The sequence below is a fragment of the Adiantum capillus-veneris genome, chromosome 2, assembly GCF_014529385.1.
Source record: "Adiantum capillus-veneris isolate H3 chromosome 2, ASM1452938v2, whole genome shotgun sequence".
Taxonomy (NCBI): Eukaryota; Viridiplantae; Streptophyta; class Polypodiopsida; order Polypodiales; family Pteridaceae; genus Adiantum; species Adiantum capillus-veneris.
The window spans coordinates 108,798,345-108,806,779 of record NC_140932.1 but is presented as its reverse complement, the minus strand read 5'-3'; the positions used below and the strand labels follow the sequence as shown (position 1 = coordinate 108,806,779).

The following is an 8,435-nucleotide window of genomic DNA, read 5'->3' as shown; positions in this document are numbered from 1 at the left end:
GGGATGACGGGTGTGATACCCTACCCCCCCCCCCCCCCCCCCCCCCCCCCCCCCCCCTCCCAACACACACACACACACACACACACACACACACGTGTGCGCAAGTGCGCGCACATGCACAGCATGATGGTGAGGATATACTAATACCTACATGAGATCTTGAAACTCCATTGGACATGATATTAAAGATTATAATGGAGAAGGCTTCCACATTGCATATTATGATTCCGGCTAAGATGGGTGCAACACCCATGATTTGAGGCGTAATTCCATAGACTAGTATTTCTCTCCAAAGCCTCAAATCAACATCACTCTTATGCATACACTAAGAAGCTAGGGATAATAGACATCGAGGGTGCACTCACATGAGTTGGGTACAACAAGTGCCATTCTTTTACCTATGTAGTAAGCATAAGAAATGCCAAAAGTTTTTAAGATGGCCTGCCAATTGAAGGGAAGTGAAATTGTGCAGAGGTCCATCAATGATAATGTGAGAATTTGGTTTCAAAGTTAGACGTTCAATTAAATTGAGAAAGCATGTTTCTATGTTCAAGAGGAAACTAAGGACATCTCCTCTCAGAGCTTCATCATCACTTTTACCTGGCACAAGTTGATTTCATGTTTCATGATCATTTTTGCTTGGGGGAAAAGATAAAAAACACCACAACCAAGACTCCTTAACATTATGATGGCCTTATCTCCAAAGCTAAGAAAACAAAACAAATGCTAAGGCCTTTGCCATTGGTAGGCCAAAAAAGGGGGCTTGATCCACCGTCTTGTGTTTGTTTTGATTGAGGAGTCGGAATTATTACAAGAGTGCAATTAGGTTGTTTCAAAGAGGGGGGCAATCTTGACATGCATGTACACTCCACAAGTAGGTTCATCATACAACTTGAGGGCGAACATTGAGCAACATTGCATTACAATTAAGGCAATTCCATATCAATGGTGGGACTTAACATCCCCAACCAGTTTTCAAAAAACTTGGGCTAAGCTAGATTTCGAGCTTGCCTTGAAGGAAGCGAGTTAAATTTTCAAAGGCCCAGTATTTTGGCAAATGCTTCAAATTTGAACCTAGAAGTGAGAGCTCTTTAAGTGTGTCTTTTATCTCTTTGGTTAGAGTCTTTAAGTGTGCTCTTTTTCTCTCTGCCTAGAGAGAATTTTTTTTGCAAAGCCACACCCCCAACATTGCCGTATATACACTTTTGGCCTTTTGATCTCTACAAAGTTTACAAGCCTATGCTTTCAAATTCACATGACTAAAATGTTACCATGCATATGGTAGTGATGTGTGCGCACACGCTTAGGATCATTGGGGCACTTTTTTCCTCACTAGGAGGCGCTTTTTCCTTGTGCTAAATGTACATGCTTATCACTCTAGGGCTATCTTAATTTTGTATTCGCACATCAAGTATTACATTCTCCATTGTGTGCCTTGAGCTTTTTTTCTATCCCTAAGCCATGTGTATATTCATACAACCCTAACTCCATCAACTGTATCAAAGAAGATTGCGTCCTCTTAGGCATGTTCATCAATGTTGCCAGTGCCACCTCGCCCACTTTCTTTGATTTGAGTGAGCTTTGCTCATAATTTTGATTCAGGCTCATTTTGACCTCCGTTTCCACTGCTACAAGAACTCCATAGGCAATTTCGTCCTTTTCTGCAGACTTTCTTCCATTGCATATTTTTGCATAATATGTCTTTGATAGTATGTTGTGGATTATGCCATATAGCACAAACATTTTCCCTTCAACTCTCTACTCAGTTTGGGCATTTTCTACATTAGCTTCAGTTTTTCACTATGGCTGAAAGCGATGACGCTTTAAAATGTTGTTTGTTGATGACAAAGTGAATGGAGACAACTATTCATTGTGGACTTACTTGATGCAACATATACGAATATTGTTAAAGGTTTTGATGTACTCTCAAGTTTTGTGGATCCAGATTCTATGGAATATGTGCAAGTACCAGTAGTTCTACTTCTACTACTTGTGTTGTTTTACTTACAATTGAATAGGCTCACTGGGAAGTAGAGATGTGCTGACACACACATTGATTGTGTTGCCTATGATGCGCATCATTAGTTCTCACATTCCTTCAACGAAATCATCAAAACATGCTTGGGATATTCTAGCTAGATTGTATCCCAGGAGATTCACTTATACTTATGGGGGGATGTCACCTTTGCCTATCTACGGACCCTATAGCACTAACCCAACCTCCTATCTCTACAAATGCTAAAGCGGTCATATACCCCCCATCCTATAGTGTGTGTATATTCAACTTGACCCCCTCAGTAATATATATATAGATACACACACATACCGGTTGTAGATATTGTCATTTGTAAAAAAATAGTGAGTGTTTCCTTTGTACATTGCCACTGGTTTCAAAATCTTGTCATAAGTATGCCTCCTACTTAGTAGTATTCCCACAAGGGATTTAAGGCTTGCAAAATTGAAAAAGTATCAAAACCTCTATATGGATAAATTCTCCAAATATTGATTGCAATAATGGCATGGTCACCAATAAAAACATCACCAAATATTGAGAAGAGTGTTGTGGATCGTCAAAGCCCTCTGAAGCTTGTATTAACCTGCAAGAAACCATGGACTCAAAGTAAGCTTCTCTCTATAAATTTTTTTGTAAAAAAGAAACGAAGTAAAATTCTTTTAGATCATTGGTTTCTTTTATGTTTATCAGTATACATTTCAATACATGTTAGAATAAATTACTGGTGCAGAACATGATACCTTTTACATAGTCATTGAAGATCTTACAATCATTAGAATCAAGTTGATATTGCCTTGACTTCAAATCATATGGTAAATTAGCAATGGAAATCACTGATTCCAAGGGGACACATCAATACTTGATAAGGTAGTATGTGTAGCTCTTTGTTCCCTTTGCTTTTGATACCATGCTAAATGTATCTTCACATTAGGAGGATGATCAAGAAGATCAATGACACAAAGAACCCCACAAAGCATATAAAAAGGTTTTTTTTCCATGCCACCTTCCCCAGGCTCCCATATCCTACCCAATGGTCGGAATCCCAAGGGCCAAGCCATGCCAAAAGTTCTCATACCCGGCTTTGATCCACTTGGCCTGTGCTACAACTTGGTCCCACCGTGCCCGCCAATCGAGGTCACAAAATTTGAAAAAACACGTCTGAGACCGCTCTGTTGTCAACTGAGACCGCCAGACTTCCAACTGGCATATCTCGATCACCGCAACCTCGATTGTCAAGCCATCAATTCCTATCACATTTGTATGCTGCATACCACACCCCAAAACCTGGTCAATTCCAAGAAAACACCAGATGGCACGTCTACCAATGCACCTAAAGTGCCCCACAACTAGCCCCTCGCAAATCTTTAATTGACCATAACTTGCTCTCTAGAGCTTTGATTGATGATCCAAAAAGACCGGCACGCTCCATAACTCAAGTACTTTGCATCTACCCACTCACGCTAGCTTTGGCAACCAATCCCCACTTGCCTTGTTCGTCGGGGCTCTCCAAAACATTCCAACTTTGGATAGCCATAATTTTCACACCGTAGCTCCGTTTGAGGAGCCGTTTAGAGCGGCTTCTAGAGCATTTCAAACACTACATTCTCGGTCACCATTCCCACACTTTAGACACTTGGAATTTCTTCCCAAATTGGCCCACTTTGGAGCCCTTTAGGTCTAAAAAATCAGCAGACATACATTTTCAGTATCCTCTGCATGCCTAGGACCTTGGTACTTGATTCAACCCTTTGTCTTGCATATGTTGGCACCCTTAGCATTGAATAGCACACTTCAATGTCCGACCAACTTTGGTTGCACCAACATTAAGATTTACCATTCCTTTAGGATTGTATGCAGTAGTGAGAGTAAGCTTAATGCCCAACCTAGAGAAAGATTCTCTCATCCTTGTTTGCTGTTATTTTCCCAGCACAGCCATAACGACTAATCATATCATCCAAGAGGAACTTACATATCTCTTCCATGCTTTTTGTCCTTAGAGAACAACCTTCAACCTGATTAGTTAAGTCATCTTGTGCAAGCACTATGTATCTCATCTGCCATAAGCCCAACACCATTGTAGCCACTTATAGTGTTTAATGTAGGGTGCAACCCATCACGATGATGCACATTTGAATACATTTGGTAGGTTTCACAAGATTTTGCAAAGTGAGGTACATCTTTATACATTTTTTTCGACCAATACCTCTCTTTGATTTTAGTAAATGTGGCCCTTACACCTCTGTGCCCAGCATAAACACTCTTAGGAAATTTTTTGATAAGGTCCTTTTGAGTTTCCTTACCATTCACAACCCTCAATGGTATCCTTACCATTCACAACCCTCAATGCTATCCAATGTCTTTGTCTTGGACGCTTCCACGAATACCCAACTTTCAAAAGTATCCATAGGATCTTGTGTGTATTCTTTTGAACTCTTGACCAGTCCACCCTTCTTGCCGTATCAAAGTGCTCAGATAGCGTCCAATGAGCAACCATTCTCCTTGATATTGGTCCTCATCACCCTCAAGAACCATTCCTTCTTCATTTTCATATCTTGCTCTAGAAAGCATATCTGCAACTGGGCTATTTTTACCTGCAATATGCTTAAATTATGCATTCAAGGACTTTATGTAGGCAATCGATCTTAGCATAGCAATTCCAGGAGTTAAACAACTTGTGATCATTCCAAGAAGAGGCATACAATCACTCTCCATTATTAGATTTGCTCCTATCAAATACTCTTTGTCACACTTCAATGATGTAACTCCCCATAGTTCTCATTTGACTTGTGGATAATTATGTTGACGAGCATTTAGGACCTTTGCTCCAAATCTCACTACATATTGCTTACCATCTTCATCATCTTGGCCAATCGCCCATCCATCCTGTGGGGCTAGTATCCACTGTCACAATCACATGCCTTCCACATTCGTAGTTTACTTTCCTGAAAGTTGGCAACATAAGCAGCAATTTATTTGATTTCCTCATGTCATGTGTATGCATTTCTTCCCATTGGAATTTTTTGTTCTTTCTCAAGAGTCGATACAAAGGTTCTGCTACATGCACATAATATGGAATCCAACTAACATAAAATACACATGCACCCAAGAACTTTCAAACCTCCGTTACATTAATACATGTCTCTTTCATTGTGTGAATTACATCAATTTTTGTTGGAGAAGGTCTTCTACCATATGGCCCGCACATATGTCCCACAATAAGAACTTCATTCACACCAAACACTGACTTTTGCCCAAACAAGGTAAGGTTCACTTCTTCCAACCTTCTTATCACAATCATTTATATGATTTGCCACATACTTGTGGCACCCCCTTGAGTCTAGAGAGACATTTATATCATTTACATCACATCCCTTGATTAGTAGATCATCAAGAAAGGGCATTGCAATTTGAGGTATGAAGTCACACAAAACTTTGTTCATACCATTCATCATATTCAAAACTGAGTTAATTGCTCCTTGAGGTAAGGTGCACATCCTTACCAAACCCAAAGGTTTCCTCATGGTAGTCAAGTCCCTGCTTTTCATAGCTAATTGGAGCTGATCATACGCTGAGTACAAATGCCCCATAGAGTATATCCCCCATAGTGAAAACCCATCTACAATTGGCTCTGTACCCACATTTCTAATTTTAACCTTGTTCACAGGTTGCATATCTGGGATAAAGCATAAAGAATCATTTTTCTTTGGAACTTTGAACCACTTGTTTGAATATGGAGCACAAAAAGGCTCCAAATACCCATCTTGATCTTTTCATTAAGCAACTCGATGAGTTTCGGCAAAGGAGCCTTTGGAACTAGAATAGGCCAAAGAATCTTGCAAACTTGTGCCCAATCTTGCTCAGGTCACAATGATTAGGTTGCAAAGCAGCTTGTTCCATCTTATTTGTGCAGTCTTTTGGTAGAGGTTATGCCACTGGTTTCACTTTATTTTCCATAGACTTATACTTAGTATTCGCTCGCACATCAACACTTTGAACATTTTCAAAATCCTCAATAATTTTGTACATTTATATGGAGCATACTTTCACAACTTCATTTCCAACACACAAATCACAATCCACTAAAGACTCCAAGTCTTGCATGGTATCCACAAATGAACACTCATTAAACACACCTGCAATGCATTCCTCATCTTCTATCAAACCATTGGCCTCAAACCTTTCTGTACAATATTTACATGTTGTCTTTCACCCCGTTTCAAGTCCTCACACTTTGTAAAAGTGATAGATCCATAGTTTATTAATCCTACAAAACCTCTAGAAAATATATCCTTTGCGAGAACTTTTCTCTTCTTGTACCACTGCAATCTTGCTCTATAATGGTACATGGTCAAAACCTCTCATATCCCTGTAGTCCTTGAATTCTTTGTTCGTCTTTGGCAAGGGTTACTCTCTAAGACTTTTACGGTTCCTTTCATGGTCCACACAAACAATAAGGAATTGGACACATGCTTCCTTGCTCCTCCCCTAGAATTGTAGCATCGAACAACAGTTTCATCACCTTGCTCTCCATAGATTTGTACTCCATGTGCATTCAAAGTCTCTCCTTCACCCCATACATGGATAGACTCAGTAAGAAACATTCACCTTCTTTGTGAGTGATGAACCTGATTTGGAGGATCTCCGCCTACCACACCTTCAGGTTTGGTCCTTTATCAAGGACGCCAAGGAGCAGGAGAGTGTCCCCATGAACCTTGTAGCGGAAGGATAGCCACTTTGGCTTGAGTACCCTAGGGGGCTTGAGGAGATGGTTGAGAAATCCATCGTTGTGGCTAGCCCTAGTGACACTCTAGTGGATGAACCACTGACAGATGAGGCTATTCTAGAGGTAAAAATCAGCCGCTTTTCCTTAGTGGTAGTGGATGGGGAGGAGTATGTCTTTATGCATGACTCGGAGAAAGCATTTGGGATGTGCATGGATGAATGCTTGAGTGTGCTATGCACCAACGTCCAATTTTTGTTAGACAGTGTTCCAGATGCCCTTGAAAGCAAGCTCTTGCTACTTGGGGACTCTGTTACTAAAACTATTACAAATGTGTGTGCGGAGGTCTTGAGAACAGAGAAATTGCACATGGATGAGAAACAATTCCAAGCCACACAAACCAAGGTTGTGGTTGCTAGGATGCCTACTCCAATGCAAAACCCCCCCTTCTGATGATCCAAAGCTCGTAGGTGCGTGAAATCAAGCGTCGGGTGGAAAGGGAAATAAGGAGGAGAAGGAAAAGGTGCAGGAGGTAAACTCTATCCTAATTCCATGTTGTTTTTTTTGCCCTTCATTGTCTTTTTTCTTACCCTTGACTGGTTTATGACAGGACATCCTAGAGGTTAATGAGTTTGTAGTAAGGACGGGTGGCAAGCAGACGACCTTTGGACCTCAGTCTTCCCTTGCACATCACATAGGACAACTCACCCCTGAGGATGTTGCCATTGTACATAATGAAGTTACTCCCCAAGGCCATTTCATGACATGGTCACTGAAAGCTCTGAGCAAGGTTTTTTGTTTGTGCACCATTGCTCAAATTGCACATGTTGTGTTCCTAGTGCATAGATCCCTTGTATGCACAACATTTGGCACTGGCTTTCGTGGCAAAGTGCCTGCCCAGATATGGATACACACTTCCATTGGCTCAACTGACCCTCAGGCGATAGCACACGCCCTCGTGGTTGGGGAGTTGCCTTACGCACAAGAGAGACGCCAGGAAAGGGCAAAGAAAATTATGAGCTCCTCAGATGTATGATGTAAATTCAACTTTTCAAAAGTAATAAAATATATTTTGAATTGCCTCTCTATCTTGTACATTCTTTTGAATGTGATTTCTCAATTTTGTAAGTTACTAAAATTGGTGATTTGTTTTAGTAAGTGGTGTCCTTTTTGCTTAAAGCAACAACTCAGCATAAGTCACTCCCTTCAACTTAACTTAATACATTAAGAAACCAAAAAGGCAGATCATTCTGGGGACAATATAAAAATCATCTAAGTGAAATGAAGTGGAATTTATATTGTCATGTTGCATGAACATCTGCTTTCACTAAATATTAACATTGTTTGATATCTTGGGGGGCATACAAAGCTAGAAAATGCCAAAAAAGGGGTGGCCACAAGGGCGCGCAGATGGCCCTGACAGAAGTCCTGGATGGCTCATCGGCCACCCCCTTTTTGGCATTTTTTGGCCTTTTTTGCACTCTAGGACTCTACAAATGGTGAGACAAACCTTAAATTTGACTTTTAATGCACATTATCACTGCCTTCAACTTAACTTAATACATAAAGAAACCAGAATGTCAAATCATTTTGGGGACAATATAAAAATCATATGAATGAAAAGAAGTGAAATTTACACTCTCATGTTGCATAAACATCTGGTTTCACTAAATATTAACTTTTTTTGGTATCCTCGGGGAC

At 40.4% G+C, this 8,435-nt stretch overlaps 1 long non-coding RNA gene across 1 annotated transcript; it reads left to right on the top strand.

Moving 5' to 3' along the window:
* Positions 1-86: 86 nt before the first annotated feature.
* Positions 87-7,816, top strand: LOC147463363 (uncharacterized). The gene is made up of 2 exons (XR_015185075.1): positions 87-7,266; positions 7,345-7,816. It is a non-coding gene; the product is annotated as an uncharacterized LOC147463363 (long non-coding RNA).
* The last annotated feature ends 619 nt before the right edge of the window (positions 7,817-8,435 follow it).